Genomic DNA, 15,506 nt, shown 5'->3' with positions numbered 1-15,506 from the left:
GTGTATATATTTATTTGCAATATGTCCTGGCCACCAAATAAAAGAGTAACAACAAAATCATGTGTTTCTCGTGGAGAGTTTTTCACAGCATTCCTGAGAACATCAATGCATTGTGGAACGTCCGCATGGAAACTGGCCACGTGTTCGCTCAGTGAGAACCTATGCAGAAAGCAAATGATGGGACTGTGATCCTCTAATGTCAATCCATGCAAGAGATCCAACATAAATTAGTACAGGGCAGTCCACAATCTTAATTTGACCCTGGTGATCTACATGGGGGGGGGGGGGGGGGGGGGGAGCCAGCTTTGGATTTTATTGAACGTTGACAATTACTAATAATTTCTGGGGACGCGCATCGATCGATCTGCAGTCCAGAGGCTACCTGTCTGCTGCTCAGGCGACTTCATCCTGCAGCCGCCGTCAGCAAGGCGCCCACGTGTTGTGTTTGGTCGCTAACATACTTAGCACCGCCATGTGGTGTTCTGACCTGTTGTTAGAGCTCCCAGAGTTGCGGCTGAGTGTTTTTACGTGCTGCACTCACCATACAACTTCACCTTGACAGTTAGTAGCAGGGTACAGTACTCGATTTACGATTGCTTAAATCAGTCCACCATCTAATTTGCATTTTTTTCGCCCCCTTATTCGCACTAGCGGGTTTTGTGCAGCATCGACACATAGAGGGATTTGCTGATTGCTCAATCACTTATTCTCTGTTTGCAGATTGATTTGTTATTTTGTTTCGGTATTTCATTGTGCCATCTTCAGGCCCCATACGGTTCTACCCAAATAAACTAATGCAACCCGAAGATGGCATAATGAAATGCCGCAACTGGTTGCCTTCAGAATAAAATAACATATCACAAAGTACACGGGTGTTGACGGATTTTATTGACACTGACAAGTACTTACCAGCAGATGACTCTTGGCCATGATGGACCATGAAAGATTGTTAGTACTGTCTAGATGACCGGGAAATAAATTTTCATAAATTCTCTGGAGAGGCCGTGACGAAGTGACACAACAGTCTAAAAGCAGGTTCCCGAAAACTTCTCTTCTGCAGCACCAAGAGAGTTTCGGCTAGACTGCATGAGAAGCAAGCCATTGGTGACCGTTCAAAAATTAAAGCACCAATCCTAGTAATTTAAAGGTATTCTACGCTTCCCACTACCACTCTCTGTTAATTTTCGTGCGAATGAATGACCTTCTCTTTAATTCTTCCGAAGGCGGGAATCTTCATAGTTAACGTCACTGACGTTCAGCTAATCTCTTCAGCCGTGAAGAGCTTATTCTCGAAGTTTCTCGGCGTTTCTGGTGCTGACAGAATCAGTTAAGAGCGCCGCGTGCATGCGGCTCCGCATCGGCGATTCGCCCGGAGTTGGCTGACCGTTTCCGCGAATTGTTATCGAAAGGGCCCGCGGTTTGTGGCGGCGAGCTATGCCTTCACGACATGAGTCTCTCGCCGAAAAGTAGCTTTCTGCCGTCATGACGAATGCGAGGGTTGATTGCCCAGCCCAGAACTCTGAATGCCGAGATCAATTAGGTTGCCACCGGTGGCAGGTGAGCAACAAGGCCGAAACCCAGCGTTGTGCCTGGTTGGCAGCCACCGTTTTGTTGGGCCGGTAGCCACTGTCCCCTCGGGAACTCGCGATTATTGTCTATAGCAGGTGAACTTTGCGTCAGCGAGGCTGCTGGCTGGAAGAATCTTCTGCAAACACAGGTACGCTTAACCTTTTCAGACTCTCTGTTGTAATCGTGTGTATTATCTTTTACCGTGTCTTAGCTGAAGCAGTAGTATTTATTTGTCAGTGGGTTCAAATGGTTCAAATGGCTCTGAGCACTATGGGACTTATCTTCTGATGTCTTCAGTCCCCTAGAACTCAGAACTACTTAAACCTAACTAACCTAAGGACATCACACACATCCATGCCCGAGGCAGGATTCGAACCTGCGACCGCAGCGGTCGCGCGGTTCCAGACTGTAGCGCCTATAACCGCTCGGCCACCACGGCCGGCATTTATTTACAGCTCGTACATAATAGATACGTGTTTCAAAGTTTTACTGACCTTCAAAGTAGTCACCAGCACTGTGTATAACCCGTTGCCAGCGATGTGGAAGTCGTAGGATACTCTTAGTAGTGGCAGTTGTGTTGATAGTTCGAGCGGCGCAGTCTATTGCCCGACGAATTTGTAGCAGTTCTGAAGCGAATGCTGTGAAGTGTTTCCTTCAGTTTAGAAATCGAGTTGAACTCACGAAGGCTTAAGTCAGGGGAGTGCAGTAGGTGGTGTAGCACTTAGCAGCCCCGTCAGTCAAACAAGTCAATAACAGCTTGCACTTTACGTGCTTGAGCGTTGTCCTGCAAGATGGTGGTCAGGTCCTGCAGAAAGTGTCATCACTTCTGTCTCTAAGCTGGTGGTAGGTTGTGTTCTAGAAATGAACAGCATAGAGACACATGTGATGACACTTTGAAGGTCAGTAAAGCTTTGAAATACGTATCTATCTTGTACGAGGTGTAAATAAATAGTTGCGACTATTAAAGTTCCAACCCTCGTATACGAAAGTCACAGTAGCAATACGCAGCAGCTCATAAACACCAGAAAACACGGTTGTGGTTGGTTAACTGCATTCACTGTATAACTGAATATTGTTATTTTCTATGCCACTTATTCAATGATCACTTTACTGTTTATTACAATAGAGAATATCACGTAATTGGTTATTGTAGTCCGTGAAATGAAAACAGGTATACAAAGTATGTTTTACAAACGGGCACATATTTTATATAAATCTGGCATGTCATATTTTGAAAAGTCACCTAGGCGCATTAGCACATAAATAATAATTTCCCTTCCTCCAGAAAAATTTCTGGTCTGAAAGGGTTAAAACTTACTTAGTTGTCTCCCAAAGAATATTACTTCTCTCGGTACGTTTCACCCAACTACAGACTATATGCGACAGACGAGTTAGCGTCAGGATGTTATCCGCATGCTCATATCAAAGAATGACTCGCGTAACTGCAAATATCGAAAGAAACCTATGCAGAAGAATCAAGGGCCTAGCATCCCACACGCTCGCTGGTGTGCAGGGTTGAATCCGTCGTGGCATACCTTCGATGAGAGCATCAAGCCAACCCTGGCCCAAGTTATCCGACTCTTCAGTGGCAGTTCTGTGTAAGTAACACGGAGTTTGTGGTCGCGATTGGGTTCATGTCTAAGGAATAAGCTGGTCACTCCATTCCGGTGATTCTAGAATGCAAAAGGAACGTGTTCAAGAAAAAAGAACGATGAGCTCGCAAATTATCAGGATGAAATTGTCGCCAAAACGTGTAAGTAGGCTGTTTAGGTTTTTATACTGGTAACACCACGTAGCGCTCTGTATGAAATTCACTGGCTGTGCTGTGTGCAGTCTGTGGCTGGTTTGCATTGTTGTTGGCCATTGTAGTGTTGGGCAGTTGGATGTTAACAGCACGTAGCGTTGCGCAGTTAGAGGTGAGCCGCCAGCAGTGGTGGATGTGGGGAAGTGAGATGGCGGATTTTTGAGAGCGGGTGATCTGGACGTGTGTCCATCAGAAACAGTACATTTGTAAGAAGGGATGTCATGAACTGCTATATATATAACGACTTTTGAACACTATTAAGGTAAATACATTGTTTGTTCTCTATCAAAATCTTTCATTTGCTAACTATGCCTATCAGTAGTTAGTGCCTTCAGTAGTTTGAATCTTTTATGTAGCTAGCAGTATTGGCGCTCGCTGTATTACAGTAGTTTGACTAACGAAGATTTTTGTGAGGTAAGTGATTTGTGAAACGTATAGGTTAATTTAGTCACGGCCATTCTCTTGTAGGGACTATTAAAAGTCAGATTCCGTTGAGCTAAAAATATTGTGCGTCAGTTTAAGCACAGCCATGTACAATTTTTCTAAGGGGACATTTCAAATGTAAACGACAGAGAATATCGTCCCTGTAACAGAGACTGATGTCAAGAAACTCTAAAGATGTACAGTGACCTGAGAAAATCATTCCACATCACCTTTTTGTACGTGACGGCACATGCTGCAAGCGTTCGACGTTAGTCTGTGTTGTCTCCAAATACGTTGTCTGTGATTAAGACACAAACAGGCTTTACTTCTTCCCTGCAAATCCTGTGGTGTCCCTTCTGAACAATTTCCTGCACATCTATAACGGAGTCCATGGTATTGTGATGTACTACTTGGTTCTTGCTATGGGAATGGAGAATCCCGTCACGCAACCGTCTAATTAGTATGATGTGGTACATGACGTCCTGTACCCTCTTCGAACGCCGATTTAATTTCTGAAGTACTCAACCAATCATTATTTTGGCTCAAAAGTCGTAGATTTCGATCATCCTGTGCGCTTGTCGAAGACGGACTGTCGTTCTGAAGAATTTCTTCGACACCACCTGTCAATTGCAATTGAGGTCCATGTCCACACAGCATAATTTTCACTCTGGTGCATACGTCGATCAGCTTCCCTCGTTGAGCAACCTTCTGTGCGCTATATGATGGGGACCCAATCATTGGTCGTGACTGTCCATCGTGGTATGATGGATATTCACTCTAAAGTTCCACAGACGTCTCTAATGCGTCCTCCATGGTGCTTTACTTCCAACTGAAATTCTGCAGTCCATTCAAGTGCGACGTTCTAGCAACAGACAACGCTCATGGTAACTGTATGTACGTTTACAAATAACGTTATGGGTGGCATTGTAACCTCCCCCTCACTTATCGACCTTAATGACAGTGACAAATTAAACAGCGTGTACCTAACGGAAATTTGGGAACAGCAATCGTCATCGAAGTTAATCTGTCGGTAAAGAGGGAGGAAAGCGTTACATCTAAATGAAAGGAAAAATGGTAATGAAACTAGTGGAAATCAATTTTGAAAAGGGGTAAAGTTAATAAATAAAGTAAATGTGCGGCCGTTAAATTAACAATTAACTAGCGGTAATTAGATATTTGAGATTTGGGGAAAATTACGGTCGCCAGTCCTAAGGACAATTACTATAGTAACTGAAAAAGAAAGGTTATTACACATATAATTAGCACTAGAAGCGTGGCAACTGAAGGTTGACACGTGTAGTGTGAAAACTGAAAGTTTGTCAGAAGTAATAAATTTCGCTATACTCTGACTTAATTTAGCAAAATAATTAATAAAACCGGAAAATCGAAAGTTAATTTAGTGACTGAAGTTAATAGTGAGCTTTCTTTCTGAAGCACATCGAAATTCAGTAAAATACCGTTAGTCTTGGGCTACCTCAACAATCATTTCAAAAGCTACTTGAGTCTACGCAATTTAGAAATAAGAGATTTAACTTTGAACTTGAATTAAATGATTCTGAACAATTAACAATAGTAAAATTTAGTATGTACCAAGCTGAGCTGAAGTTACAGGTAAGCTAAAATATGCTAACAAAACTCGCACTCTGAATTTGTGCTTGTGTAATCTAAATATTGTAGCCAGCTATGAATACTTCATCTGAACTTTGAAATTAAAGCAGTGAAATCGAATTATATTACTTTAATGCTGGCATTTGAATTTCAACGACACTCGGGTTCATTTCGGAAAAGGAAGGGACCCTGCTTGGCAATGCAAATGGGACAATGAGCAACAAAGGTTCATGCAAAGTTGCTGTAATTTTGTGATGCAATAATTTTAAATGTTTGAAAAGCTGAGGTCTGCCGTACAGTTCTAAAACTTTACGTGCTTCCAGTCTTCCTTGTTGGTTGATTGAAGGTTTGAAGCCGTCGATCGAGGAGGTGGTGACAGTCACTCATTGTCGGCCGTCACTGTTGCAAAAGCTGGATGTTGGCGCGCCTTCTTCTCGACACGGTCACCAGGCGAAACGGGCTATTGATGTGCGCCAGCTAATGCTTCCCGTCCGCGACACCGTGTCAGGAACTATCATAGCAATTCGAGCGCAATTACATGCTGCCAAACCCCGAAAGAGCGGCAACTCGCGGGAGCGTCACACAACACACCTGCTCCACTCGCTACGCCAGCCAGACTCCCCTCTGCCCGCGCTCCACGCGACAGAGTTAACACTACCAAAGATCCTAAACACTTTGGTTCTCCACACGACCTATCGATGTAATCGTTCGATAGCTTAGTTTTCCCCAGGCAAGACCCAGCGTAAAAATACAAATAGTATTTACAAAACAAACCAATTATACATCGACATAAATGCATATATATATATATATATATACATGCATTTCCGGCGTTAAACGTGCCCCACATTGTCTGAGGATGTTCGTGTAACCTAAACAGACTCAGAAAATGTGCCAAAAAGAAAAAAACAGCGGAAATGCATATGCTCAAAAATCAAGAAATTTTAGCGTTAGGCTGATTAACCATAAACCAATTTTTAGACGATAATAATTGAGTGGAGACACTCCTAATCTTATTCCACTCTGTCATCTTGCACAAAATAAAACATGTTGACAACATATTAAAATTCATAGAAAACATTGAAAATGGTTTAGCTATTCTAAAATCGTCAAAATTCCTAACAGTATCAAGAAATGGAATACTACTTACAAAATTAATCACAGTACATGGTCATAAAAAACAGGTATATCAAAATACGCAAATTAATAATTAATTACATACAATACACATTTTATATAACCTTTTCATAATTAATATTCTCGTCATGAGAGTCCACTTAATATACATCACTTAATATACATCACTTAATATACATCACTTAATATACATCAGATCGACAAAAACATAAATATTGACAACAGAATTCTTTCACATAGGCTGTCCGGGAAGAAAAACAACTCCGCCTTCCGTACCCGCAAGTACAAAGAATGCCGACAGCGACACAAGAGCCGACTGCGGCTCCGCCTCGCCAGTATTGTTGCGCCCGCCTGTGTGGCACGCTTGATCTCACTCGCCTGTGTAACGGCATTTCCAGAACGTCCGTTTCACTGAATTCTTTCGGAAAAACTCACTCCCGAGTTATCTCAAGGAGTCCATTAACACTATCACAGTGCATAACTCAACACTGCCCATCATCACATGCATGTACTAGCCTGAAACTTAAAACAGCGTCTAAGTACGTCGGCAATGACTAGTAAATCACATATTTATGAAGTCTTACAGCTAGTTCAAAATCATATTTACATTGCTTTATCTACTGTGACTCAGCTGAAAACTTTAACTAGCAGCTTGGATTTTTCAACTGACAAATAATCACTCTCTCTTAAATCATTTAGTAAAATTAATTACTTATTAATTACAACTTCTTTCATGTCCTCTTGGTCAGGCAAAAGCATGGCAATCTAGAAAATCGCTTAAATCTTACGCTCCATATTTACATACCGTACAAATTACCCATTATGTGGTATTAATCAACCCCTGGTTGGTACAATTTCAAGTCTACAATGTTCCGTATACCTAATAGTTTTCCAGAGCTTGGATACTCTAAGCAATAAGCATTTGTGTGAGGTATACCAATGACTTTATATGGTCCATTATAAACAAACTTAAATTTAGAGATTTCATTGTCTATCTCGCTCGATTTCTCATGAGCTTTTACAAGTACTAAGTCTCCGATTGCAAATTTAGCAAAACGAGCATCGGCTTTTAGCTTCATTATTTCTCGCAAACTATCTTTTTTCACACCTATACTAACGTCAATCCGTGGAGGGAATTCCACTAAACTTTTACTTCTGTCATCTAACAGGATTTCCTCTCGAGAAAATCCCGTAGATTCATGTTCCAAGGTGTTCATAATTGTCTCAAATTCTGCTTCATATTTGCCCCATGCCCTATGGTTGTGATGGCAATAGGTACGGCAAAGTCGGCATAGCTCGCGCATATACCTCTCAGCGCTATTTCCAGCAGGACAGTAAGTTGAAATATGGATCACTTCGACCCCATTACTTGCCATGCCTTCATTCCACAACTTTCAAGTAAATTGTGCATCATTGTCTGATCGAATCGCCTTGGGCTTACCAATATGAACAAAGTAATGGTTCACAAGCTTGCTATAGACTGCTTTGGCTGTAGCTTTCCTAATCGGGTATAGTTTGACGAACTTGAAAAAAGCTTCTAGCACTACTAAAATGTAGGCAAAGCTTCCTGATGACTTGGGCAAAGGTCCGTACAAGTTCACACATAGTAAGTCAAAGGTGTCGTTAAGCCTTATAGTTTGCATAGGACCACGACTTGTACAGTTGGTAACCTTCACATTCTGACATTATTCACAAGCTTTCACTCTGTCAGTAACGCGTTTTGACGTGTTGTTAAAATGCACTACTTCACTCAGCTTCTCTGTACATTTCTTTGGTCCACAGTGACCGTCTTCGGGCCACAAGTGGCCCATCGGGACCATCCGACCGCCGTATCATCCTCATTGAGGATGTGGATAGGAGAGGCGTGTGGTCAGCACAACGCTCTCCCGGTCGTTATGATGGTTTTCTTTGACCGGATCCGCTACCATTCGGTCGAGTAGCTCATCAATTGACATCACGAGGCTGAGTGCACCCCGAAAAATGGCAACAGCGCATGTCGGCTGAATGGTCACCCATCCAAGTTCCGGCCACGCCCGAGAGCGCTTAACTTCGGTGATCTCACAAGAACCGGTGTACCCACTGTGGCAAGGCCGTTGCCGTACGCCAAATGGTAGTAGTCTATTACTTCCGTGACGTATTTGGCGGGCCAGCATACCCTCTAAATATTACTATCTTCACCCCTACGTATGTACGAGATATGATCGTTTATCTTGTAATACTTCCTTAATTTCTCTCCTTCTGGACTCCTTTCGTCATATCGGGTTTTCACCATATTTAAACAACCGTCCTCGTTCTGATGACGACGTAGATTGTTACAGATGTTCATTATTAATTTACGTCCCTCAACTTCTTTAAAATAGTATAATTTGACCACTCCATCTGACTCATCTTTCAATACATCTTGATTAGACTCGGGCAACCGCGATAGCGCATCCGCTACACAACTGTCGGTCCCTTTTACGTAACAGATGTCATAGTTAAATTGCTGTAAATACAGCGACCACCTAGTCAGTCTTTCGTGAAGTAGTTTACAATCCTTCAGGTAAGTGAGCACCTTATGGTCTGTATGAATAATCACCTTACGGTCACAAAGGTAACCCTTGAACTTCTTGAACCCCCCACACGATAGCGAGACACTCCTCCTCAGAAATTGTGTAGTTTCGCTCACTTTTTTATAAAGTTCGATTCGCGAACGCTATCGTCTGGTGTTCCTTATCCTCTCCTTCACCAACTTCTTGGGACAGTTCTACCCTCACCCCGCAATTCGACGAATACGTCTCCAGATGGAAGGGTAGCGATAAATCAGGATGAAATAGTATGTTAGATCTTAACAACTCGTCTTTTAATCTCTCGAAAGCGGCCTGACACCCGTCAGTCCACACAAACGGAACACTTGAGTAAGAGATTATTCAAGTTTTCATCATTTAACACCTGTCTTTTTACAAATTTACAGTAGAATCCTGTGAGCCCTAGAAAACTTTTTAACTGTTTCCTAGACTTGGGTGGAGGACAATTCCTTATTGCCTCTAGTTTCTCTGGGTCTGTCGTAATACCAGCAGTGGTAATTACACGTCCTAAAAATTTCAGTTCCTGCTTCACAAATTCGCATTTCTTTGGTTTTATAGTCATTCTGCCACGGCGCAATGCTCTAAAAACTTCATCTAACAGGTCACAATGGTCATGCCAAGTGGTATTGGCCAACAACAGGTCGTCAACATATACAGTTAATCTTGAACTCAAAGCCGGTCCTAGCACTTTATCTAGGGCTCTGATGAATACGAACACAGATATATTAAGTCCAAATGGCAGTACTCTATACTGATTAACTCTTGCTCGCAAACAAGAAGGTGGTGTATGGCCTAGATTCTTCTTCGAGTTCTATTTGCCAGTAACTATCCGTGAGATTGAGGCTAGTCATGAACTTAACGTCATGAAAACGTTGCAAAATCTCCTCCGTACTCTCTGATCTGTCTGTTTCGCGTTGAATGACCCTGTTCAACGTGCGTGCGTCAATCGCAATACGCACATTACCATCCCGTTTTGCTACAATGACCAAACCATTATTGTATGAACTCGTACTTCTTTCAATCACTCCCCATTCGAACATCTTATCTACGAGGATTGTTTTTTAAGTAAGGGCCGTTTTTATTTTTAAAAAAACATACAAATACCTTTGTAAAAAACTTTTATGATTCTACACACTTTTACCTATTTTTCTACATAGTTGACTTGTTTATTTAAGCACTTGTCATAACATACAACTAAGTTTTTAATTCCCTCTTCAAAGAATTCGGCCGCCTGCTCCGACAGCCAAGAGTTCACAGCCGCTTTTACTTCATCGTCGTAACTGAAGCGCTGCCCGCCAAGATGGTGTTTCAGGTACCGGAAAAGGTGAAAATCGCTAGGAGCAAGGTCGGGGCTGTATGGTGCATGGTCCAAAACTTCCCAGCCAAAAGAATCAATCAAATCCCGAGTCTTTTGAGAGGTGTGAGGCATAGCGTTATCGTGCAGGAGCAAAACTCCTTATGTCAGCATGCCGCGCATTTTGTTTTGAATTGCTCTGCGGAGCTTCTTTAGAGTTGCACAGTAGGCATCTGAGTTGATTGTCGTTCCTCGTGGCATAAAGTCCACTAGCAAACCACCGCGCCGGTCCCAGAACACATTTGCCATAATCTGGCGCTTTGACAGCGTCTGTTTGGCTTTGACCTTGACGGGTAAGGTTGTGTGTCGCCATTCATCGATCGTCGCTTGCTTTCGGGAGTGATATGGGATACCCATGTTTCATCTCCAGTGTGACAATTTGACTCAACATGTCATCCCCTTCTTCCTCGTAAAGAATCAAAAAGTCCAATGAAGTGGCAAATCTCTTCCCTTTGTGGTCCTCTGCGAGGAGCCTGGGTACCCATCGCGAACACAGTTTCTTAAAGTTTAGGTTTTCAGACACAATTTTGTACAAAACCGATCTCGAAACTTGTGGAAATTCCAAAGAAAGAGTGGAAATTGTGAATCTTCTGTCCTCACGAATCTTTCTTTCGACTGCAGCCACCAAATCATCAGTGATCACAGAGGGCCGGCCTGAGCGTTCTTCATGGACGTTTTGACGGCCATTTTTAAACTCTAACCAATTGACGCACTTTACCTTCACTCATTGCATTCAAGCCATAAACTTCTGTTAACTGACGATCAATTTCTGCAGCTGATAGGCTTCTTGCGGTCAAAAAACGTATCACTGACCGTATCTCACACGCGGCGGGCGATTCAATAATCGTAAACATTATAAAGTAGCACAGCGATGCGTACACATCAGCAACAGAGCTGCAACTTGCATCAGTGTGAACGGGAAGGATGCTGGCAAGTGGCGCGGTGGTTTGTTGCAGTGTCCGCGCGAACTACGGGACTATACGCGCGAACGGCCCTTACTTAAATAACAACCCTCGTATCTACCGTTGCACTGCTTACTTTATGGACAGCGGTATAGCATACGGTCTCATGAAGAATGGTTCGTGCTGAATTACATTCAACTTGCATTTGTATGCTTTCACAAGTCCCGTTCTGTCTGAAAACACACTCTTATTCCTCATTATTACTTCATACAGGCCTCGTCTTTGTTCGTGTGTTACGTTTGAGACACCGTCTACAATACTTTCCAATACACTTTCTACGCTATTGTCAATGCTGAGATTCTTCACGTTACAGTAGTTCAAATTCATGCCTACGTCAATGGCATCTGACCAGTTAACTATGTGTAAAGGCTGGTACTGCCTATGCATACCGTCCCCTGCCTCGTCAAAACTAACTACTATTGTTTTATCTTGTGATCCACATGTCAAAGTTTTGCTTTCGCAATTAATCACTGCACAGTACTTCACTAGCCAATCTAACCCGATAATTACTTCCGTAGTTAAGCCTGGCACGACGACAAACTTGTTCAAATCGTGCCCCACATATCTCGAAGTTGACAAAAATCTGTCTTGTGACCGGTTTACTGGCCTTCCCAGTAGCACCGATAATTTTCACTCCTGTTACTGGCATAACTACGATAATGAAGTCTGTCTTTCAGTAACTCAAATATTGTCCCAGATACAGCACTCAATTCTGCACTGGTGTCAATCAACACGTTTAGTTGTAGGTCGTGCATATTAACAGACACTACTATCTGTCTACACTTGTCCTCCACTGTTTCTTTATTTTCCCACAATAAATCATCATTTATCTCCAGTTCATTCCAGAAAAAATCATCCAGCTTTCATCCAAAAGCCGGCTTATTTGGCGACTTGTAACATTATGTGATTGCCTTATCATTTTAAATCATTCACTAATCGAGCAGTCGCTCAGCAACAGCTACAGTTAGCAAATAATGTTGCGAGAATGTAAAAGGTGAACGACCTATGACGTAACTTGTTTATTGTCGAAGCGCCGTCAGAGATGCAGTGAGTTATTGACTTTGAAAACCACGGCGCGAAAAACGGACAGAAGAAGAACACTTTTACACATTCTTTTGATGGACGAGATATTCTCGATGAACAGTTACTCAGTTACTCATTCTTCTCTTGTCTCCTGTAACTTGTGTCGGACGCGCATGTCTTGCCGCCGTATTATTATCGTTAAAAATAATATTATTTTAGTGTAAAGTAAATGTGCAATATTAAAAGTGCAATACTGCATAGCAGTAGATTTATTGTGCGACGTGTATGTGAAAACGTCAAAGGAATTATTTTCATTACGAGAAGAGAAGTGCCAGTCAAAACGGCATCCATGTTAAATCCTTCATTGCAGTGTAAGTTCATCTATTAATTGCCATAAATTCAGAGTTAAATGGAACTGTTGTATGGACTATTTATTTCTATTTATTTAATATAGAATCTATGTCTCACTCCTTCACGAAGTTATTTAATTTTCTTTATGTTTCTGCCAAATAGAGAGTTCACAGTCACGAATTCTTTCGTCGAAATCGGACGGAAGTTGTATGCGGCGAAATATTTTCTCCGCGCCATATTCTACTGGTAAATGCACGATAAACTACGGTCCCTTAGGAAATTCATGTTGAGCTATCCAAAAATAATTATATTTTGAATAGGCATTTACTCTCCTCTGCAATGCAACTTCCGACTGATCAGACGATCCACCAAGAAACGGCTGCACACGGTCGGCGTTCGCAAATATATTTCCACCGCTGATATATGTTACAGCACAAAAGTAAACATATTGTTATAATTAGCGACTACAAACGGGGACATTTATAACCGTATGTTTATGTATACACATTACGTAAACATATCGTTATAAACTTTTTCAGCCTCTGTTCACATACAGTTTTAATTTCAACACGTTTGTCCTGAGGCTTAGTCTGTAGCCTCGTCTCCAATACCGAAACCTTTTCCTGTAACTCGTCAACTAGTGAGTGTTGCTTTGCTGTCACTTCACTAATTGTCACCTTCGTTGATTCCACTTTGGTCAGATTGATCTCATCCGCCAATCTACCTGGAGTAATGTGCCCAGTAGTATCTGCAATTATTTTCTCTGGATTTCCGCAACCCACACTGCTACCGTCCGACCGTATAACGTCAGCTCTAACCTCATACACGCTGTAATCTACGTGTTTTTCTACCAATCGTGTCCGGCTATCACTAAAATTTTCGTAATCTTTCTCCTTAATACTCTCGCAATGTTTAAACTGGAGGTTTGCGTCGGATGGGTCGGCTACTTCTACCACTATAACTTTCAGTAAAGTCTGTCGGTTAGGGCCAGAACTTTATGTTGCTACTTCAACATCCAACTCCTGCAAGACGAAACACGACGAATCTTGCTCGTGCTCCCCATTAACATCAACTATTTCTGGTGAAGTCTGCCGGTAAGGGCTAGAACTTTCTATCACTTCACAAATACTATCTTCCTGTGGGACGAGACGCGGCAAATCCTGCCCGCGCTCCCCATAAACACTTCTCCCGTACATGCCCCTATAATCTCTTAGTTCGTCGTATAAGCGACCGAACTGCCTTAACCAGACATCTTCCCTCTCTGCATCCCCTCGCTCGATGACGGACGTGTTATCTCAACAATTGCGAATCATTCTTAAACTCAAATCTCCGGTTCTGCTGTGGGTGTTGCAGCTGCCACTTTGTAATCGATTTCCGGAACACTACTTAAATTGTTCTCACCGACAGTGAGTATTTTCTACTGCCGTGTCTACAGCTGATCTACTACTTGTGGGCGCACTCCTTTCTCCTACACTGGCACACTTTCCCGCCGTTGATTATTCCATACGGAATTTTCATAACGACGACACCTCGGTTTTCTCCTGTTATTGGGCCGCCAAAATTTGTCCACGCCCGTCGCGGCTAATGGTTTTCCTGTCTCGTCCCAGCAGATCCGCCCCCCAGATGCTGCTGAGGCGGCTTATCTCACCCTTTGGCGTTATTACTATACTGCGAAGCCCGTATCACGTTAGTATGATACTGGTTTCCGTCATTCCTGTTATTATTGGCTTTGTACCGATTGTCATTACGGTCCGAATCATTGTTGTTATTGTTGCCATGGTAGCGGCATGCATTATTCACATGGTTATTGTTGTTGTGGTACCCGTTGTTACCACGGCCTCTACCATTCTCGCAAATTATTGCGCCAATTGTTCTCATCCTTAACTCTTTCCAGTAAATCATTTATTGTCGTGTAATTGCTTCCTACGTAGCGTTTTGTATCATCTTGAAGCTTCTTGTTCAGTTCCCAGAGTATTTCGGTCCCTGCGGCAATCACGAAAATATTCCAACTTGCGGATCCAGCCTTCACAAAACTCCTTAATCAAGCCGCGCGAATTCGCATCCAATGGCCTCGATACGACAAATTCGCGCAGACACATTGTTGTTTTTGCAGTATTCAGCCAGAAACAAATTTTTAAATTCGTCGAAAGTGGGGTTCGTGATGTTGAGGTTTAAGCCTCAACGCTTGGCATCACCAGCCAACATGTCAATAACCGCATTGATTTTTCTCTCATTAGTCCATGATCTGGGTAAAATGCTTCCGAAATTTTTAATAAAATCGGTCGCGTGTATACCGCCTTTTTTCAAGGGGTCGAACCGCTCCTCTTTCGTCAACAATTCCGAACTATGTGCACAAATTGGCACATAGCTCCGTTTTTTGTCAAGTTTCTTTTCTAATTCCGACACTCTCGTAATTACTTGGCAAGTGGCTGTCGCAAGCGTTTCCACTTCCCTCTTTTCCTCTTCGCAAGGTATTAGCCTGCTTCCTCACTTTAGTATATGCCTTGGATACTAAAGCCTTTAAAAGTTTCCACCTTCTGTTGATCCTCTTTCTTCACTAATTGAATTTGTTCCGTCGTCTTATTCTCGATGATGGGAGCAATTGCTTCCCGTACACTTTTCTCGATTCTGCTAATTTCGGAGTCAGAACGAGTATTTATGCTCGCAATTTCCGCCTGAACTATCATTCTCTGTTTAAGATCACCGAT

At 42.5% G+C, this 15,506-nt stretch overlaps 1 protein-coding gene across 5 annotated transcripts in view; it reads right to left on the bottom strand.

The window, feature by feature from the left end:
- Nucleotides 1-15,506, bottom strand: part of LOC126458609 (UDP-glucosyltransferase 2-like) — a 622,880-nt gene that overhangs the window by 439,830 nt on the left and 167,544 nt on the right. The gene's annotated exons all lie outside the window — the stretch shown is intronic.

The sequence above is a fragment of the Schistocerca serialis genome, chromosome 2 (genome assembly GCF_023864345.2).
Source record: "Schistocerca serialis cubense isolate TAMUIC-IGC-003099 chromosome 2, iqSchSeri2.2, whole genome shotgun sequence".
NCBI lineage: Eukaryota > Metazoa > Arthropoda > Insecta > Orthoptera > Acrididae > Schistocerca > Schistocerca serialis.
The sequence above is the reverse complement of the archived record's forward strand: the minus strand, read 5'-3'. Positions and strand labels throughout refer to the sequence as shown.